The sequence below is a fragment of the Rhinolophus ferrumequinum genome, chromosome 5 (genome assembly GCF_004115265.2).
Source record: "Rhinolophus ferrumequinum isolate MPI-CBG mRhiFer1 chromosome 5, mRhiFer1_v1.p, whole genome shotgun sequence".
NCBI classification, from domain to species: domain Eukaryota; kingdom Metazoa; phylum Chordata; class Mammalia; order Chiroptera; family Rhinolophidae; genus Rhinolophus; species Rhinolophus ferrumequinum.
The window spans coordinates 59783453-59806934 of record NC_046288.1 but is presented as its reverse complement, the minus strand read 5'-3'; the positions used below and the strand labels follow the sequence as shown (position 1 = coordinate 59806934).

The window sequence follows — 23482 nt, the reverse complement described above, 5'->3', positions numbered from 1 at the left end:
TTACCTTAAAAAAGATAACCAAATGCCTTCGTTGCCATACACTTAATATGATGTAGGAATGCAATATATATCTTAAGTTGAAAAAAAGTCTCATTTAAATTAAAGTTCCAAGGAAGAATTGAAACTTTGTCCACTCTTTGGGGTTTCTTTTAATCCCAAAAAAAACTATGTTATTTAGGGCAACTTTTTGTCACTCTGCTGTGATAATCCTTCCCACCTACTGAGTATCACTCAGAGAGATGAGGGAATTCAAGATGAGTTTATTATATTTTCTAACCTTCAAAACTGTCAGCTAAACAAACACAACAGTGGGTGCTTAAAAGTTAAGTGTGTTAATACAAATCATACTAATAAATTTCAATGCAACCTTTGGGGAATTCATTCACTCCTATAAATGGTTGATTCCTTTCATCACAGTTACAGTATCCAGTGGTAGAAATAAACTCACACATCACTTTCTATTAATGTGCTTAAAGCCTACTAACCCAGTTGTTTACAAATGGGATTCAAAAGGAAAGGATTCATTCAGTATATTTGGGAAATGCTTTGAGATCTTTTGAAGAAAGGAAAGACAGGCAAAGACTCTACATTTTCATAGGTGACTTGTTCTTCTGGGTTTAAACACTGCAATGGAAGATTGCAAGCCTTAATTTTCTTTCCCTCTGTCTAGACCCCTGACAAGTTACCTACATGAATTCAGGCAAGTTCTTAAGCATTTTGAGCTCATTACTTCTGACATAATAAACAAAAAGGTGTGAGAGCCAGCGTAAAAATTGGAGCTCCAAGTCAAGATATTTTGTTTAGGAATGGATCAGATTAAGACAAGCTCTTACCAGACAAAGATAATTCAGAACAGAAATCATATAATTATAGAATTTTAAAGCCAGAAACGACCTCAGAGTTTATTGAGTCCAACCAGCTCATTGAACAAATGACGGACTTGAAAATCAGAAAGAATAAATAAGATGCCCAAGGCTATACAGTCAAACCATACAGCCATGATGGGAACACAGAAACTGATGCAACATGTACACACACTCATGCATGTACATACATGCACCCACATAAATTAAAATGTTTAGAAGAAAGATTTCTTCATATATAATGTTTGTGCAACAAGAAAGGTACTGGCAAAACAATACATTATAGAAATATTGTTTCTCTCTCGATTGATCTTGAAGAGATGTGTTATTGCAAAAATGATTCCAGTCCCAAGGCAAACAAAACAAGGCTTGTTCCTAGCGGTGTGTAGGACTCCTGCCTCCATGTCGGCTATGCAGAAACAGAAGAAAAGAGTGAAGAATGCAGCCAAAAAAAAAAAAAAAGGAAATTGTCACTACTATTAAGGTAACCCAGTCCAGAGGCAAAATCATATAAGTAAAACTGTACTGTATTATAGATGAAATGAAATTTATTAATTTTATCTTGGAATAATTAAAATATATATAATTATTATAAAATAAAGCATACCTGTACTTATTACAATTATTCAGTGTGTGGCTGCTGTAATTTATAATCTCAAACTCTCCTTCAAAATTATTATTATTCATATTTTGAGCACTTAGTGAAGAAAAAATTCTGAGCCAGCCTGAAGTTCTATATTTATTTGAAATTACTGACACTTTTCTATCAGTCCACCATGTTTGCAAATCTCTCCTGTCATGAAATAAGCCATCTCTTTATCCTTTTTGCCTCTATCACCTCCTCTATCTTTCCCTAACTAGTCCTTTAAAGAAGTAATATAGACTGGTAGTCTCTAAATCTTCCTGTTTACTCTTCCACATACTACAGTGTCACTTTCAGGTCTTCAGTAGGTCTCTATTGAATCTGTTTCACAGTGTCCCACAGATCCAAACACCTCTTTGAATTCTCATCTGCCTGGGTATTGTTTAATATCCAACCCCCTTCTTCTGGGAATTCAGTCTTTCATGGCTCCCTTGATGCCACTTTCTCCCAATCTTTATGGACATTACCCCAATCTCAGGCTGGGTCCTTCTCCTCCACTACCGGCCCCACCAGTCAAGAACAATTTGATGCACTCTCCAGTTTTCATTTCCACCAGTGCTTCTCAATTGGTCATGATTTTGCTACCAGGAGACATTAAGCAATATCTAAAGGCATTTTTTGTTGTCACAACTGCAAGGGATGATGACTATTGGCACCTTGTAAGTAGAGGACAAGAATGCCTCTAAAAATCCTATAGCACATATCCTGCAGTACACAGGACAGCTTTCCACAACAAAAAATGAGCCAGTCCAAACGTCAATAGTGAGAGGATGAGAAATCTTGATCTACACCAACCTGTTTATAGACTAATGGTTCTTATATAATTTTTCACAGTCTACATCCCTCGATCAAATTCCAGACCTATTTTTATGTATCTCCCCATATGTGTCCAATGATCATATTATTTGCCTCCAAACCTTCTCTTTTTATAGTCTCTGTCCCAGGTAAAGGCCTCATTAACTCCAGGCTCGAGTTAGAAACCTTGGAATCATTTTCCATTCCCTCTCCATCGCCCACACAACTTATGTGTTGTTATTCTATTTGATTTGATTTGATTATTCTATTTATAGGAACAGAAGGTTTGGAGGCAAATAATTATGATCATTAGACACATATGGGGAGACATTTAAAAATAGGTCTGGAATTTAGTTGAGGGATATAGACTGTGGATAAATATATAAGAATAATTAGTCTATAAGCAGGTCGGTGTAGATCAAGATTTCTCATCCTCTCGCTATTAATGTTTTGGGCAGGCTCATTTTTTAATTAAATCCAACAAACTTCTGGGCGATCTGGTTGACTCCAGCCTCTCCCCATTCCACACCATTCTTTATAGTGCATCATTCTACAACCAAAGTTTATTTTGTCCCTCTTTTACTTAAAAATTGTCAGTGTCTCTCATTGCCCAGAGGAGGGATTCTTAACCTGGATTTCAGGCACGTGGGGAGGAAATGGAATGGCACTCGAGAGGATTTCCATACATCACCTAAAATTATATCTAATATTAAACATGCAGTGCATTTTCTGAAAAGCACACTAACAACTTTCATTAGATTTCCTATGGCCATGATTCTCAAACATCAGAATCTCATTGGAGAGCTTGTTGAAACAGATTGGTAGGCCCCATCATAGTTTTGAATTGAGTAGGTCTGGATTTAGGTCTAGCAAGTTTCTTGCTGATACCAATGCTGCTGATCCAAGACCCACACTTTGAGAAACAGTTTTACTTTGAAAGCATACGCAGATTATATCAAAATACAAAGGCCCGAGTCTCATTCTCACAGGTTCTTTTGTGTATGGCCTGGGCTTCTGGATTCTTTTTAATCTCCCTACGTGATTCTAAGAGGCAATAAAGTTTGCAAACCACTGCTCTAAAGGATCTATGACCCAAAATAGGTAAAGAGCCTAGAAGATAGAGCAAAACTTGCTCATAGAACCTCCTCATCTGGCCTCCACCTGCCTTTCGGGCCCCTACACCATCCTGCTTCTCAGTAGTCTTTCCCTCTCTCACTCCTTCCATCACTTCACATTTAACCCTCCAATGAGCTGAACACACTAATGAGAATGCCCTACACACACTGTGAACTTTCCTGCCACTGTCCATTTGTTCAGATACTTTCTTCTACCAGGAATGCTCTTCCCCAAACATGCCTTCTGGAAAATTCTATTCATCCTTCAAAATTAGCTAAAATGTCACCTGCTCTGACTTTCTCAGTTCCCTGCTCAAGGCCAAACACCACCAAGGCAGAATTATCACTCCCCATTGCATGTTCCCATAGCACTCTATCAATACCTCTCTTTTCACACAGCATAAAAATCCATTGTTTGCACTCCTGTATCTCATTAGGCTCTGAGATCCTGCAGGGCTAGTAAGATCTGGTACTTCGTGCAGCCCCAACACAAACCAGGTTGTCCATATGATGTACTAGTTCTTTCATTCGTTCATTTTAGTAGACAAAGGGAAGTCACCTTTGTCTAAGCTCTTCCTATTTGTCTTCCTAAACTTTTTCTATTATAAGATAGCTCTATAAATTAAATGACAAACAAAATTGTAGACAATGAAAGTTCTTTGAATGACCAGGAGTCTTCTGAATGATTATGAAAGCCTGAAAGGGCATCAAGCCTACAAGACAAATCTTAACAGCTTTATTTACTTAATTAACATAACTGAATATTTCATTTAACATATTCCAAGTTGTCACTGGCACACCTGCAGACAACTACTTAAAAAGTGTATGTGATGGGAGAAATGACTATCAAAATGTCACTTTAGGAAAGCACTGATCTGTTTCTCTGTGTCTAATTGCTGCCCTGCGTAATTCGATGGGAATTCTCAGAGTGAATTACATAGGATGTGAATCAGGCCCAGATGTGTGCCCCCAGTCTCCTCAGCTTGGTTTCCAATAAACATTTTTTTATGATTTCTCTTCCCTGCCCTTCATAATAGTCACAGATAAATAAGTTACATTCTACACTTTAATCCCTCAAAAAAACATTGTACAGGATAAATCAAGTCTCTATTGTTTTGTAGTTTAAAAGAGGATGAATTAGGAATAACATTGATAATAATTTCAAAATTCTAAAATAAAGCTTTCGAAACCTGCTAATTGCTGTCATTTGGGTATGTGAATCAGCCAAGAAGCATTTTTAAAGGGTAACAAAGGACTAAGTGACTTTAATGGAATATGTTAGTTTCTGTAGTCTCTTTGGGATAATCACAGCTGAAAGCAGCAAAATTACATAGACTTTTAAAGAGTTGAGCTACTGCTCTTTTCATTACAAATGTGTTATGAAGGGTTTGTTATTTTCTTGAGTCTATAACTGTATATTATATTGTACAATATGAGTTTTTGAAAACAAACTCACTAGAAATATTACAGAAGATTTAAAAATATGTAATCCAGTCATCCATCTATTTTTCACCATTAGCTTTTCTATTTTTACAAACAAAATATGCACAGTTACTACTCAGAAATTCCACAAAAGCACCAACACTACACATTCTGCCTTTTCATTTCCTGAGTTTCTTAACTGAATTATAGTAATTAAGCAATTGTCATTCAACAGAGTTGAATTTGTTTTCGAGCTTAAATGTATTTTTTCTAGGTGTAAATGTCTAGGAATCCATTTTTCACTTCCCTTTTATACTTCTTCACCTCTTTAAGTAAAATTATTTTTAGCTATTTAATTACCTGTTAAGGATAAATGGGACACAAAGAATTAAATTTAAAGTTTTCATGGAAATTGTGTGTGTGTGTGTGTGTGTGTGTGTGTGTGTGTGTGTGTTCTCTGCCATCTTGGAAAACTTAGTGAATTCTTAAGCATTGTTAATTTGGGTCAGTAGTATCATCATTTTATAAGAATACCACAATTTGATCACAGATAACTGGTAGCATAATTTTGATACTGGTTCCTCCAACCCAAAACTTTATATAGTGTCCTTTTATTTGAGAACAAGAATGAATTTGCAGTGAGAATGAATCTTCTCTTCCTGACAGCTTTCCTGAATCGCAATAGCTCCTTGGATAAATCTAAGACCTGTGGTTAAAGCATCATCCATCAGACTTTAAAATAAGCACCAGAATTTACTATGTTCCTTCTTCTCCATTTCCTCAACTCCTTTTGTACCACCCCAAGGTACAAAAGAAATAAATTTACTTCTTTAACAAATTAAATTACTTCGCTAGGAACTTGCTGTGACACAGTCCTTAGGCACCTTGTCTACCAATACACTACAGATAGGTGAAAAATTTTCAAATGAGGTTCTTCTCAGGTATTTACATTAAATAAATTTCCTTGGAAAAGGTCCAAAATGGACTCATCTTACTCTGAATTCCTAGCAAGAGTAATTTAGTTAATTTTGTAGTGAGGATACCATGTACCAAGCAAAGCTCTCAGTCTGTTAGTGGGTGGTCAGTTGATATGTTCTTTCAAGATAAAAATAAATTTTCATCAGGGAGAGTGTTTTGATTATGTTGCTTATCTAATGATAGCTCTATAGATAAGAACCCTCCTCTGAGGTATCATTTGAATACTAAATAAACCCACCCAGGAACAATTTAGTAGCTATAACTATAATTAGTGATCCACATTTAAATTCCAGAATTACATAGACCGACTCCCAAAACTGTAGGTGAAATATCATGCTAACATCTTCTTGGCTTTGGGAACATTACTAAAATGAACACTACTTTTAGTGAATGAGGTATTTTTAGTCAAAAATTATCAATTTCATAGCACAGAATAGTTCGAAGTGAAAAATCTTTGATGAACTATAAAATAATATTTTTATTCATTTTTATGTCCCTCATTTGTTCTTGTAAATGATTTTAATAACCAGTGAAATATTGCCTCATATGAAATTTATTATTGTCAGAATATAGAATTTTCAAAATACGAAAGGAAAAATATTTCTGATTAAGGCAGCCCTTCAATTGCTTTCTCCCAATAAAATATTTAGACTATGTGAGATCATGATATTTTAAATGTTAGGAGAGTTCCAGAGTTGTACAAAATTATGGGGGTTGCTTGTATTTGTTCAGAGAAGACTAGCTCTAATTTAATAGAAATTTAGTCCCAGACGTTAATATTTTTATATACAATTTCTTGGCAAAGAGGGAATATATTACACAATGGGAGATCTAGGGTCTTTTCTATTAGATCTGATGGAGATTTTCCGTGGACCATGTGTTAATTACAAATTTATAATTCTTTAGGAGGCTAGACATGATGGCAACAGTTAGTAATGACACATACTCAACAGTATAGATAACATCCACCAATTGGCTAATAATGTCCATCTAGTTCAGCAAACTTCCTATGTGGACATTTTCTATATTGATGATTATGAAACCCCTAAAATTGTTTTGTTAAACCTGAAGATGCAATAAATTTTGCTTTGTTTAATATTTTATTTCTAAATCTCGATAGCTGGTGTTCTCTATAGTACTAAATGCTATAGTAACAGAGGAATAGTATTCTAATATATTCACTAAGGTGCTTTCTCCTTAGTGACTCTTTCTTAATCTATGTCCCTTCCCTATTCAAAGACTGAGATATCCATTGCCTTAGGGCAGGGTTGTTACTTTGGAAAAGAGAACAAAAGACTCAAATTCTTAGCTTTAGAGTTCAAAGACCAAGATTCATGCATAGGACAAAAAGATCTGGAATGATAAGTACCTTTGGTCAGAACCAGTTTTTCCTACCCACCCACCCCCAGACTAGATGAAGTTTGCCACTGGGAGGGAGAGAAAAGAATCATGTCAGCGGAAATAATGATGTTTAAGCAGCTCTGGGTGTGTGAACAAGAGGGGGGTTGATAATGCTGGAGCCTCCAGATAGTTGTAGTAGATCTGAGAAGGGAAGGGTTCTGTGATCGAGGGAAGGGTTCTGTGAGCGAGGTCAGGGAACCAGATAGCCTCACAGAGTATTTCCTGGTCTCAGCTTTGCACAGAGGACACCAGAGTAAATATGATTCCACAGAAGTTCTGGACAAAGGTGTCCAGGATAGCTTCAGTAACTTTCCCATGGTCCCACACAGAAAAGCTCAAGAGAACAGAGAAATCTGACCTACTCAAGAAGAGGGGTTCAAAAGTAGGTGAGATCACCAGAGAGAATGAAGGGCATTCTGGTTTGAAAAGAGATCTAAGTAGATCAACAATGAGAAACCTAATAAAACATGGGTGTCTCAGGTAGATTCCAGCAGGAAGAGATGACAACCACCATGTGTTGGCACCATGTAAGCCCCCCAAGAGGTAGATTCAACCTAGGGATGCAGATGGAGATCCTGTATGTGCTGAACTCTCTTGTGGAACAATCTGGCAGCAACGGCTTCAGATAAGACACTGTGACCTTTAATTTTATACTAAAGATGAAGAAAGAACATTTAAACCAAGGTTTCGATTTACTTATTTTTTATTCCAAAATCTGAGACAATATACTTTACTAGAATAATAATGAGTCACTTCCATATTATTCAATAAATAGTATGGTGACAACTGCCTCATCATGTTGAAAAGAAAATGAGTCCTTATGTCAAAATAAATTCCAGATGGATCAAAGATTTTGAATTACAAAATGAAACCATTAAGAGAAAACATGGGGAAATATTTCTTTAATTTTGTAATGTGAAAGGCCTTCCTAAATATGACACAAAACTGAGACACTGTTAAGAAAAATGCCAAAAAATATAAACAAAATTAAAAGATCAATGGCAAAAAGGAAGAAAAAAATGTAGCATCATATTTTGATAGTCAAAGAGCTAATTTTCTAATTTACGTAATGTTTGTACTAATTGGCAAGAAAAAGACCAAAAAAAAAAAAAAGGGAAAAATGAGCAAGTAATATAATTGGGCAATTCACAGATATAGAAACAAAATGGCCAATAATCTGCAAAAAATTATCAGTCTGACTCAAAGAAATGCAAATCACATATAAGTTTTCATCTGTCAGACTGACAAATTTTTTTAAAGTTCAATAATACTCAGTGATAATCGAATTATGCAGAGACAGGATATGAGGAATTCTGACATTTTTGTTGGGCGTTTTAATTGATGTAAATGTTTTTTACTGCAATTTAGTAATAATGATCAAAATCAACAATGCATAAACATTCTTTGGTTTGGCAATCCCACTATTAGTAATTGACTCTACTGATAAAATAACATTTCTGCTGATGAGAATGTTTTTTACAGAATTATATACAGCAAGAATAACCAGCAAAATAATCCAAAGGCTTATTAACATAAATATGGTAAAATATATTGTGATATCCTTACAAAACAGGGTATTATACAGCCTTTCTTTAAAACAGTACATTTTTATGAACTCAAACAGAAGGTCTCGAAGCCATTTGATTAAGCAAAAAATCAAGTCATATATTAGTTTTTATTATACAATCCCATTTGTAAAGACTTTGAAAAAAATATATATGTACAAATACATGCTCATGTATAACATCTGTGCTGATAGATACAATTATATTTTTCTATAAAAAAATATATCAGAAGCTGAATGGTTACCTTTGAAGAGATTACTAGGGACAGAGTGATGGCCTGGAAAAGGGAGGGTGAATTTTAGTTCTCTTAACTTTCTGTACTCTTTGTGCATACATTACTTCTATTTTCATTTTTAAAAATAACCTTTTTTTGAAAAATCAAAAACATTGGAGATGTTTAGTTTTTCCTGGTTTAATTTAAAAAAATCACCCTTCAGTAAGTAAAATGTGCCTCTAGAGACCCAGACAGCTGCAGCTGCCAGCAAGGATAGAATTTTGTTAGGCTTAGCATATTTATAAATCACCAGTTTTGTTATTGCAAATACCTGATTTTATTTTCATATCCCAAATGAGTTCTGTGAACACTAACTTAAAGAAATTCAAAACCTAAGTAAAAGTCAGTGGTCTGCAGGTATTCACCATTTATGATTAGACCCTAATTAAGTCAATCAGTAAAAAGGTGTCAGAATACATTTCTAAGTCTTCTTTCCTAGTGTTTTTGGCAAAAGGAGCATGGAGAATCAAGACAATGGAGGACATGTCATCTGCTTTCAGGCTGGCATCTCTATTTTCCCTGTTCTCTTCCATCGCCATCTTCTGGCTAAGTCCCACCAGTCCTCCAGCGACAGCTTCAATACCACCTGCCCACAGAGGCGTTCCCTCTCCAGTGATCTAAAGATGCTTTCCATCCATGCCCTCCTTCTTATTCTCTACCTTGGTTGCCTAATGATTTCCTCCTTGGCTCTTATGACGAGTTGCATTTTTATTTGTCTGTGAAATTGGTTTTTTGTCTGTCTTCCTCATTGGAATGTATGTTCCATGAGAGCAGGGACAAGGCTCATTTGTCTTATGCCCACTTAGTATAATCCTAGCACATAAATAATAATCAATAAATGCTTGTTGTAGAAAAAAATGATAGTTGTTTTTGTGTGTGTGTGTGTGTGTGTGAGAGAGAGAGAGAGAGAGACTATAATATTAACAAAGCTAGGTATACTAAGTGCATACACTCTGTGTAATATTTTAAGTATCTATATATATATATATTAATGCCATACTCAAAACAACTATAAGATGTAAATCCTATTATTATTCCTATTTTACAGATAAGGAAACTGAGATATAAAAAAGATAAAGTAACTTGACCAAAGTCACCTAATCAGCTAATAAGAAACAATAATAGTAATAATAATAATAGTATATATATATGTGTGTATATATATATACACACACACATATATATAATCAGCTGTATGTATTTTGTGTGTGTATATATATATAATTTACATTATATACATTATGTATGTAAAATACATAATAGAGATTTGGTATTTTTTTTAATTTTTAGCTGTAGAATAAATGGGTACTCTACCCCCAATGAACCACTGAAAGGGCCATCAAATTAAAATACTTAATTCTATTTCTCTTTGACATGGAAGGACGAAGCACATTTCTCACGAATAACGACAGAGGACTTCCTTCTGCTTCCATACTTTGGAAAAGTACATCAATTCCTTCCAGAAACTCTGCAAGTAGCTTCACAGCACCCACTATGTGTACACTTTTGTATAACTACAGAGGACTCCAGTGAAGCCAAAAGCAGCCAGCGACCCTTTCTATTGTATGCCAAATATAATTATCACTTCACTATTTATATCTGGCATGTGATTATGTGATGTCATCATTATCATCAGCAGGAGCAACAGAAATAATTCTGAAGCATAGTGCCTGGTGTTTTGAAATACCACATGAAAAGTGATTCCCTTTACTTTATGGATTCTGCAATAAAAGAAGATAGTATGGATAATGCAAACATGTGGGACATTTTCTATGAAAGCTCAATCAGAATGAATTGAAACAAAAGGATAAATGCAAAAGAAGAACTACTTTACCATGACAAAAATATCCTAATTCATTGCTGAATTCTTGTTCCCAAAGTCTTTCTTTTGTTTTCAATACACATGGGTCAAGGCTCTGTAAATTGATATGCAGCCTAAAACAGACATACTAATTATAACAGTGCACATGTATTTCTTTCTCTTACGCAGTGGCTTTATTCATATCAGTCAGGAAAATCATGCTAGCAACCCCCATTTTTGAAAACACTAGTTACTAACAGGATTCTCTGAAATTAGTTCTCTATTAAGTGTGTTTATGGATTTGAAACACCCAAAGAAACAAACTTGAAGCACAGCAAGTAAACTACAGTTAAAACTTTTTTTAAATATTAGTGAGCATAACATCATTACCAAACAATCAAAATCACTTTAGATCAATGGTTCTCAATTGGGATAATTTTTCTCTGAAGGGACATTCAGCAATATCTGAAGACATTTTTGATTATCACGAATTGAGGGGTGGGGGGTATGCTACTGGCGTCTCTTAAGAAGAGGTTAGGGAGATGTTAAGTAGATGGTTGAAAATACATATGTTAAGCTCAGGGTAGAAACCTGGACTAGAGAGATAAATCTGGGGGTTTATAATTAAATTTATGGGACTGAAAGAAATTACCTCAGAAGTGAGTACTTATAAAGAAGAAAAGAAGTTATATAAACTCTGTGGTAGATTGTATTTTTGAAAGATGGTCATAATAGATCTCATCCCACTTGCTCATATACAATGTGACTCTTTGAGAAGTGGACTCTATGTCTCCTCCTCTTGAATCTAGGTGGGCTTGTGAGTCACAACAAAACTAATGTAGTGGAAGTGACACCATATGACTTCCAAGATTAGGTCAGAGAAGGAAATGTGGCTTCTTTGGAACATTTGCACTTAGAGCCGTGGGCAATGATGCAAGAAGTTCAACTACCTTGCAGATGCCATCCTGTGAGGAAGCCAAGTCATATGGAGAGGCCATGTGTAGGCTCTCCAATTTAACAATCCCAGTTTTCATTGGTTGATGATGTGTGGAAATCTGAGCACTGCAGCCAAGGGGCAAGAGTGAAACTGGGTCCAGTGTGATGACCCTTACATCCTGCATCCAGTTCTCAGCACCCTACATAGTGACCAGCCTCTGCATCTGGGAAGAAACCAAGGGAAAACTTATTTTCCCTCTAAATATTTAGTTACTAATTAGGAAAAAATACTTTTAAAAGTGACTAGTGTTATCATCCATAATCCTACTGTTGCTTCCCTTTGCTTCAGTGATGGTAGGAACTCAGTGTTAGAACTGTGGGTGCACCTGGCACTGCCCGCAGTGTTCTCCATGCTCCAAAAAAAAAAAAAAAATACATTTACCCTGACACATCTATGAGGAAAATACATTCATTGTCGATGCTCTGTTTTTCTGTCACCTCCTCTCTCCCTCATTACTCGCCACTTTAATTTATAAAGTCTCAGAAGCAAAGGCATGAGTGTCTGCTTACATACAATTCTATATCACCTAGAGCTATTGTAGACTATCAGAACATACGTTGGATACTCAGCAAATCTTTATATCTTTAAAACTGCTTCAGATTTTTTTTGTATTTATAATTACTCTAAGCACATTCATCTACAATGCTACTAGAATGGGATGGAAAATAAATTTCATGGACCAGGAAGAAGGGACTCGTATGTCTCATGTTTGTTATGAATATACAGCACTAAATTATGAACGTCCAGCTAAAAATCCCAAGGAGCGCCACGAGTAACACGTTTGCTGTCAGACCCTTGGGAGTGAGCATCATAGAGTTTCATATTATTATATAGATTACTCTGTTTGCTAAGTCTTTTATTTGGAATAATCAGTTATAAATTATTTCTCTAAAATAGAAGGCAAACCATTTTAATAGAGACTGTAACATTATGTCATTTATAAGATTACTGACATCCAATAATGTGATGACAACGATGTGTTTATGAGTGTACATCAGCATACAGGAAAAAAAGTAACAGTACTCAAAGGGAATGTGTTTCTCTGGATGTGGCTAAACACACATGTTAACTTGACCAAAAAATAATAATACAAGTTTAAAGTTTCTTCAGAGCATTATTTATAGGTTGGTGCAAAAATATTGCGGTCTTTGCCATTATTTCTAACCTTATAAACCGCAATTAATTTTGCACCAAACTAATCATAATACAAAAACATTTAATGTTACGTATTCTTAACAGAAGTACAATTTGATTTTATTGTCCTATTTCTTTATGTGTAATGTATTGTTCTATTTCTTTATATATAACATCAGAATATCAGTTCATTAGTCCTCCAAGACAATTTAATGCATAAAAGAATTTTGGAAAATTTAAATATAAGTAGATTTTTATCTTGAATTATCAAAATACCTACTTTCATTTCTCTATGATCCAATTCATATCAATGAATAAAATCTTAATTTATTGGTAATGTATCACAACATTAACTGGGTTTATTTTTAAAACCATGGTCTCAGCTATAAATGGTTTTCAGAATCTAGAAATTTTTATTTTTTTAAGTATATTGTTTAATTTATTATTTTTGTAAAATATCTTACATTTATATAGTTAAAAGTTTCAGAGTTTTAAAACAAGTTACATATATTGTATCTCATTTGATAGTGGAAAACCCATTCACATTAGGTAAAACAGGTATTATCTTCAATTTTCAGGTGATGAAACTGAGATAGAAGTAAAGGATCTTTCCCACAAATGCGTAACCAGCTTTGGGAGATAACAGACCACAGGACCCAGATACCTGAAAACCAGTCAGTATCTTTGTATTGACTAATGTAAGTTGTCACTCTGTGTCACTCTGCTGGGTCAGAGGTTAATTCTTCACTTTAACCAGTTTAGTAATTTTCAGTCATGGTGTAAATAAGTGTAAATAATTTAAAATTATCAAAAATTCAATCTACATCCTCCTTAGAGCTTGAGAAGAAACTCATAACTAGAGAGCAGATTCCCACATAGGAGATACTGCCACAAACTGAGACCAAAATAACCAGAAAGAGAAAATGTGCCTCGTTTTATTTTTACAGGGTCTTCAAGTCTTTTTTTATGGAATCGTGTGCTCAATAAAAATTTTATTTAACATCTAGAATGACTACGCTGAAAAGTTTTTCACATTTTTCAAAGGATGGAGCTCTTACAGGAAAGCAAATTACTCATGTAGCCGTGTGATTCGGCCCCATATGATAGAGTCATCAGCACACTGGAAATAGTGTCTGGGTCACACAGATGATCCAGCTGAACAGTTAATGAGTGGTTATCATTGGCTCAGTGTCAACTGACGGGGAAATGAAGAGAAAATCCCAAATGTAAATTTGTTTAACATTTGCCATCAGTGACCTAGAGAAATAGCTTATTTAAGTTTGCAGCTAGATAAGAGAAAATGTCCTTTCTAGCAGCAAAAAATCTTAAAAATGAAGAAAAGGAATACAACAGAATCAGAATTTCACATATCCTTCATTAATTAGAAGAAAAGAATTGGGAAATGATCAAGACCAATAGAACCAAGAGCAGTATAGTATCTTTGAGAAAGTGAGATTATAATACAGAATGAAAAATTACTGGCAATTGTTTGACCTTTTGATGTCTGCTTCTGTAACCCAAGTTCACAGTAGACACACACACCCACACCCACACCCACACACACACACACACACACATACAAGGTATACCAAAAAGAAATAGAATTCAGATGGAAAAAACCATGGTGTCTATCTAGTATTTTATATAGAAGCTTTACCTTTCCTTTAGTGAGACTCAGAAACTTCTAGTGAAAGAATAATTTTCCTTAAGTGTTGTTCCTATCGTGTGTGTGTACCTATATGTTTTAGTAAGTCATATAGCCCCCTGGGTAAAATAAAAGTATGAGAGGCAGGGGAGGACATTGCTACTTTTTCCTTTTAAAAAGACAGGTTTAAAACATTTAGTGAGTAAACCAAAATTATACAAGGAATAAAGTATAGAACAATGTGTTAAAAATAAAATTAAAAATTTGTTTAATGCTATGTTTATGCTGCTCTACTGGACAAGTGTACCTTCTCTATTCAGTCATATTCAAAGACAGATCATTGAAAGTAATGTAAAATGTTTGCAAATGACAAACCTGAAGCCATACAATAGATGGAGAAAACTAATCATATCATTCTGAAAACTTTTCTGTCTAAATTTGCAAATGCTAAAATGAAGAGTAGTTTATTGTCTATTGACCTAACTTCTTTTTCCCAGAATTTCCACAAATATTTTAGATAAAATATTTTTATGAATTTTATGTAGTATAAACTGAGATCATGACAATGCCCTTCAGTTCAGACAGAAAGGGCAAACAATAACTTCTGTTATTTTAAAAAAGTCAATTTTTGCTTATGAGTGTGATTTTGCTATTTGAAGAGGGAGGGCAAAAGGACAATAATCTCCATCTCTATTTGTCATGAACTAGGAGACATATAACTTTTCTGTAAAACAATATTCTCTTTGCCCCCTCATTCGACACCAAGACAAACACTGTAAAATGTGCCAGAGTTTTAAGAAAACAAAGAATAATTGATTAAGTCATTGTATTTAATAACTTGATAGGAAAAGTTTATATTTTTACACTGTTTCATGGGCCAGTCTACCTAAAAATGTACCCATTTAGTTTGGAAATACAATATGTAATCTGTGATGAAATACTTCTCTGTCTTTTGACCTTTCAAATATGCTCATTTTAAAACAGACCTTCTGTAATGCTTTGTGCGTGTGTGCGCACGCATGTGTAAAGACAAACATGTATATGAAAGACAGGGATGTCCCTTCACTAGAATTCTGTTTTCTGTAATGTAATTAACCATTCTCTGACTCCAAATCTTTGGTTGGGAGTCCAGAATTTAAACTTAAAGAGGTCTGCTTTAAGTAGGAATTTAACTTGAGTTTCAATATTTTTCTATGTAGTTCCATAAAAGAAATTAAATGGTTTAGGACAGCTGCAATTCATGAAAATCTTATTAATTTTCACTCATTATTTCATGACAAATTGTGAAGGAAGGCAGCAATGAAAATGTGGAAATACTGGGATTAGTCAGAAATTTCCTGGATTTTTTTATTGAAGGATTTGCAAAAGATATGTGTTTTGAAATATTTTTAAGAAAGCATGAAATATTATGTCACATCACATTAATTTATAGATATTATCACACATGTTAAAAATATGGCCCATTCATTCTTGCCAAAAACAACCCTTTTTAAAATCAGTTTTGAATGTGAAATGTATTGCATCTCTTCCTGTATTTAGTTGATAACTCTGCCATCCTTGATTTTTTTCAAGTGCTTTTTTAATCAATTTCTAACTCTACAAATAGCAACAATTTATGGTTAAAAATTAGGTCAAATTAAGCAAAGAAAAGTGTACTTCTTTTTATTTCTCTCACTCAGATTTCAAAATGAGTCTGCTTTACACTCTACCATAGTTCCCTAGAGCTGCCATAACAAAATACTACAAACTGATGGCTTAAACAACAGAAATGTGTTGTCTCACAACTCTAGAGGCTAGAAGTCTGGGATCGAGGTGTCAGCAGGGTTGGGTCCTTCTGAGGACAGTAAGGGAAGAATCTGTTCCAGGGCTCTCTCCTTGGCTGGTAGATGGCTGGCTTCTCTGTGCTTCTTTACATGGCCTTCTTCCTATATGTGGGTTTGTCTCCAAATTTCCCTTTTTTACAAGAATACCACTCATACTGGATTAGAGCCTACCCTAAGGACCTTGTTTTAACTGGATTACCTCTGTAAAGACCCTATCTCCATATAAGGTCATATTGAGGGACTGGGAGTTAAGACTTCAACATAAGGATTTGGGGGAGGGGCACACAACTCAAAACATAACACCATTGCAAAGCTTCTTTTTATGTAGAAAATTATTCATGTAAAAAAATATTATCTGAGCTTTTTCCGCCATCTTGGAGCCTGTGGAGGCCTGCTGGGAACAGAATTTCTAAAACAACAAATACGTCTGGAAGGCTGTGGTCCAAGGCCATTTGTGTTGGCTATAAGTGAGATCTCCAGAACCAGAGAGAGCACACAGCTCTTCTTAAAATTGAAGGTGTTTATCTTGAAATGAAACTGAATTCTATCTAGGCAACAGCTGTGCTTATATGTACAAGACAAAGAACAACACAGTGACTCCTGGTGGCAAACCTAACAAAGCCAGAGGAATCTGGGGAAAGGGAATCATTCTCATAGAAACAGTGGCATGGTTTGTGCCACATTCCAAAGCAACCTTCCCGCTACGGCCATAGGAACCAGAATCCGTGTAATGCTTACAATCCATGTAAAGTGGATTTGTTCTCTTATAAAATGAAAAATTACCTAAGAGAGAAAAAAAAATCAGATCATGTCTCTGTGGGTGTGACCAGCTTGGGTCTGTGCATAGGCAAGCCTACCATCCAAACAGATTCATTCAAGTTTGTCCTAGAAATTAAAAATAAATACATAAATAACCTATATCAATTAAAGCTTTTTTAGTTCCAAGTGACAGAAAGCCTAATTCAATTTGACTTAAACAAAAAGGAAATATATTGGTTCCTGTGACTGGAAAGTCTAGGGATAGTACTGGGTAGGGTGTACCTGGATTCAGGTCTCAAGCAACGTCAAGATAAAATTTTTCTACATGTTTTCTACATTATTCAGCTCTGCCTTTATCATGTTCGCTCCATCATCTCAGTTTAAGTCCAGCAGAAAGAAACTTTGCAACAATCATCTACAAAATTCTCTTTGTGTCTTACTGTCTCACACTGGGTCATATGCTCATGCTAATCATGGTAGCCAGGGAAAGGGGCAGATCTGAATCAAGTCTGAACTCACAAACCACATATTTATTATATAATCAGTGGGGGAGTCACTTCTAACTGATTGGATGAACAATGGGAGAGAAATTGATCACTAAATAAACATCAAAAGGTGTTACCAGAAGTGGGGTAGATGGATACGGGATGCCAAAATCAACAAATATCCATTACAGAAGCCCAAGTGACAAACCCAGAAGTCAGTGGGTCAACTTGGAGATAATATTCCCTTACATATACAAGACCTCCATCGATTCAATAAATATTAGCAATGGGTTTTAAGAATCCATCAGAATTCTTATATAATGCTGAACTTATCTGTAAAATGAATATCAGCTAAACCTCTGATTTTGTGTTTTTGTGCATGTCAACTGCACATCTGCAGAAGATGCCAAATAACTAAGAATAATAGCTTTGGTTTATTGAATTTGAATAACCAATGTGGCTCAAAAATTCAGAGAAGTATAGCCAAAAGAGAATAAGCTTAAGTGAAACTAGGAAAGATATATCCTTCTAAATGTCCTTTTTCTGCCTCTTGAGCGATAAAGAATATCCAATACTACATCTACTGAGTAGAAACAAAGATTTTATTTTCCAATAGACTAAGAAAAAGAAAACTTAAAAATTTTATTTGAAGGCCTAACTTACAGAATTTACCTCTTCTGAGTTCAATAAGACAGTGTCACAATTAGTGGAAATAATATTTCTGGGTCCACAAGCATCTAGATGACGTAAATAAACTGTGACAAATTATTAGTTGCAGATCTTTCATTTCATTTTAGGACCTAGGATCTAGAACACAATCAAGAGAATATATGTGTAAAGCAGGTTTTTGGTTAGAGATGAACTATTTGTGTTCTAGCTGATTTTGTGATATTTTTCCTTAGTATTATATAGTTTTTCACTTTAAGATCAAACTTGTAGATCCTCTAGACTGTCTAGACTACCTTTGAATTTGTCTTTGTTTTTTTTTTCTTTTTTGCCAAATGTGGAAAGAAAAGTGTGAGCCTAAGAAGTATAACCACTTTATTATTTTTAAGCAATAAGTGTGGTCTGCATTACATATAAATATACATCACTGAAAATTAAGGTTGTGTTTTTCTTTTCCTTTACTCTACTGGGGAAGGGTCTAGCTCCCTCCCCTTCTTCTATTTATCTATCAAACGTGTTTGGGGAAAAGGAGAAAAAATCAGACCAGGCAAAAGAACATTTTGGACCCTACTTAATATGAAAAGAGTTCCAATTATCAACTTCCCTACAAGTTAGACCAAAGAACCAGCTGAAAGTTGTTAGGAAGTGTTAGCAATTTTAAATGTGTTATTAGTTATTTCTGTACCTCATCAACAACTCAGCACTTTTATTCTTGGTAATCATGACTCACCCTTTTCATTCATTTATCATTTCAATTAACTTTTTCTATTATCGGTATTTGCAAGGCTTCATGAGAAAAGTGACTCAAAAAAGGCACTACATCATTCAGAGACCCACCCTCCAGCCACTTCTCTCCATAACCATATCCTGCCTATTCTTGCTCTTTTCTTTGATTTCAGTGGGACGGCTGAAGAGTGAGCACAGTGTTGCTGAAAACCTAAGTCTGGCTCTGACAAGCCTTTTTATAATGTATGTCATAAAAAATATATTTTGAGTATTTATACTCTGAAAACTTTGAACACTACACAAATGTCAGCAATAGATATGAATTACCATATGTATGTATAGTTTTTAATCCTAACGTTTTTAATATCCATGAGGTTAGAAATTCTCATTGTCCTTCTAAAAGCCTAAATCTAAACGTACCTAAACTATAGACTGCATTCAATAAATACTTGCTAAAGGGACAAATAAATAAAAGAATGGATATTGCCTAACATACAAATAAAATATAATAAGGAAATATTTCACTATCTATAACATTGAATCATTCTTATTGGGGATGAATTACGTTGCTAGAAGGCCATTGCTCAACTAAACACTTTGATGAATGTCTAAGTTTGGGAGTATAAGTCAGAAAACATGCAATTATTTTCCAAAGTATTGGGGGATCCCTGGTAGTGCTCAACAGAGAGAGAGAGAGAGAGAGAGAGAGAGAGAGAGAGAGAGAGAGAGAGAGACCCTGGATGGCAGCAGAGCCCTGAAGGGACTTAAGAGAACAAGAATCACTAATATGGAGTTTTATAATTGTTTGCTCTAAAATATGCCATATAGTAAACCCTTCTACCTTCCTACAAAATATTCGGTAAGTCTTATGCTTTTTCCTAGTGTAAGGCTATCCTTTGGGGAAACTTAAGAAGTCGCAGTTTCCTGCTTTACTAGACACATTGCTAGGCAAAAATAGTAGTTCACAAGAAAACAGGATTATGAAATTGTAGATTCTTGAGTGGGAATTTTTCTGAAATCTTGTGAAAAGTTTTCTGATGGCTTACAGAAGTCATCAGTGAGATTGAGGGTGCAACTCAATTCTCTCTAGATCAGATGGTGCAGGAAAACCAAGCTATCATCTAGGCTCCATGCTGCCTACTCAGTATTAAAGAATGAAATGCCTTTAGATAAAACTTGGCAGCCTGGAAGGGGTGCCAATTGGGCAGCCAGAAGACGGGAGTCAGAAGTACCAGTGATAGTGGTCAAAGACAACCGTTAAATGGAGCATTAATTTTCTTTGTCAAACAGGCATTCTGACACCAAATCAGGGCTAGCTTCATGGGCATACAATAAATGCAGTCACACAAGGCTCTACACTCAGAAAAGTTTTGCACTTGGAATTTAATCCTCTGCAGTCTCTGTCTTGAAATGATGATTTAAGGAAAAGAAGGTTTAGAGAAGTTAACTTGGTTAAGCTCATCCACCCAGTGAGATCATTCAAATTTGCTTTTGGTAAGTGAAATCTGATGGGAAAATGGAACATGCACAGGGACTTGGAGCCACACTTCAAGTAGCCCACCTTCTACTACCTCCCCACCCACCTTCCCACCAACTCAGAATGGGTTCTTAGCCACCTACGCTCTACCCAGCCTCCTTATCCATGCTACTCCCTGTGACTACTAATAACCCAGCCTTGAAGGAGGGAAGCCTCAGAATCTTCAGCTTCTGGAGGGCCTGGGTACAGGTACAGAAAGGGTTGGTATTAGGGACACACTCCATGACATCCTAAATCGGGCCAAGGCAGTGACTCTCCCTACCCTGGGTTGGCAGAAACACAGAAAATGTGTGGACCACTTGGCAGGGGCCTTTCACCCACTGCCAAACCAGGTACTAAGCACATCCCACAGTAGAGGTTGCCGTCCATAAGAGGTTGTCTGTCCAGTATCGACTGGGACATGGGCCTGTGGGAAGGAGGGGTTAACTTCCCTGCTCCATCTGGAGCCCCTTGTTTTTGTTTTGCACTGGGTCTCACAAGTCATATAATCATCCATGCATCAGATAAACAGGGAGATTTAACTACAGTTGAAAACTGAATTCCCAACTCAATTATCATCTAGCTTCGCATTAAAATAGGTAGAAAAGGAGAAAAATAATTTTAGAATTAGACTTGCAATTAAAAGAGAGCACCTAGAATTCCATTATTTCACAACAGCCATATTTTCATGGTGATGTTTATCTTGATAGTTTATGTGTGTGTGTCAATTTATTTTTACTCATATTCAAAATTCTTCAGAAATATCATTAGACTGGCAGTCACAGTCAAGAAAAAGTTGCACTAGCCCTAGCAGTGCCACTAACTTCCTATGTGAGCTTGAACAGGCCTATCACCCCTCTGGCTTTCAGATTCTTTAACTATAAAATGAAATACATGGATTATGATCTCTGAGTGACATTTCAAGTTCTACAGTTTTGATTCTTGCATGTTCACTCCTTAGAAAAGTCATCTGCTCATACAACTTCAACAACCACCCACATGCACAGGTCTCCAAAATCGTAGTAATTATTACAATTGTTGGTACTTACAAGGATAAGTACTTCATAGTCATTATCTCCTTCAGTCCTCAAGTTTTTTATAAGAAAAAATTGACAACTGTTCAACTCATTTCTGGATCAATAAATATTTATAGTTTTAATTTTTTAAATCAATTTTGGTAAGTTAGACTTGTCTACAAAGCAGGCAATTTTGCTAAATTTTCTAATGTTTTACCATAAAATTGGTTGCAATATCCTCTTACGTGTTTATGTTTGCAGCACCTGTAGTGGTATCCCTTTTCATTTCTGTTGTTTACTATTTAGGTATTATCTTTTATTCATCATTTAAGATGAACGTTGGTCAGTTTTATTATACTGACTATTTTATGATTGTTTTGTATTTCTATATTTTCTTAACCACACCAGAGCACTACCTTTTTATCTCCAGAGGTAGCAGACCCAAAGGGTGGTCTCAACAGGCACAAGAACCCACTGGGGTAAATCCCCCTTTGAAAATTCAGCCCCCACACACAGCAGCTCATACACTGTGGGCACAGCCAATCCACACAGCCAGACAGCCTGGGAGTCAATCCCACCCACTGACATGCCAAAAGCAAGTAAGGCTCAAATACAATAGGAGAATACGCACAATACACACAAGGGACACCCCTGGAACACGCACACAGGTGATGGGGGAGACTGTGCTACTGGACCACACAGAACACATACTACATAAGGCCACCCAGCAAAGATGGAGAGACATAGGATATCTACCTAATACATAAAAGCAAAAACAGAGAGGCAGCCAAAATGAAGGAACATGTCCCAAATAAAAGAACAGAAGAAACTTCCAGAAACAGAACTAAATGACATGGAGGCAACCAACCTACCAGTGACAGAATTTGAAACACTGGTTATAAGAATGCTTAAGGAACTTAGTGAGAATTTTGACAAAGAGCTAGTAAGCATAAAGAAGGACACAGAAACCATAAAAAACAACCAGTCAGAAATAAAGAATATAATAATTGAAATGAAGAACACACTACAAGGAATCAGCAGCAGATTAGATGAAGCAGAGAATCAAATCAGTGATTGAGAAGACAAGGTAGCAACAGACGTATGAAAAAACGCTCATCACTAATCATTAGAGAAATGCAAATAAAAACCACAAAGAGATAACACCTCACTCCGGTCAGAATGGCTATCATCAATAAATCAACAAACAACAAGTGCTGGCGAGAATATGGAGAAAAGGGAACCCTCATGCACTGTTGGTAGGATTGCAGATTGGCACAGCCACTATGGAAAACAGCATGGAGGTATCTCAAAAACTGAAAATGGAACTATCCTATGACCCAGCAATTCCACTCTTGGGTAACTATCCAGATACCCCAAAACACTAATTCAAGAAAATATATGCACCCCTATGTTTCTTGCAGTGCTATTCACAATATCCAAGACATACAAACAACGAAAATGTCCATTGGTAGATGACTAGATAAAAAAAACTATGGTACATTTATACAATAGAGTATCACTTAGCCATAAAGAAGAATGACGTCTTACAATTTGCAACGACATGGGTGGACTTAGAGAATATTACAGTCATGTTTCCCTGAAAATAAGACCTAGTCAGACAATCAGCTCTAATACGTCTTTTTGGAGTGAAAATTAATATAAGACCCGGTATTATATTATATTATATTATATTATATTATATTATATTATATTATATTATATTATGACCTGGTCTTACATTATGTTAAAATAAGACCAGGTCTTATATTAATTTTTCCTCCAAAAGATACATTAGAGCTGATGGTCTGGCTAGGTATTGTTTTCGGGGAAATACAGTACTAAGTGAAATAAATCAGAT

At 35.5% G+C, this 23482-nt stretch overlaps 1 pseudogene; it reads left to right on the top strand.

Moving 5' to 3' along the window:
* LOC117022106 (60S ribosomal protein L35a-like) overlaps positions 1–23482 on the top strand; it is a 125142-nt pseudogene that overhangs the window by 15649 nt on the left and 86011 nt on the right.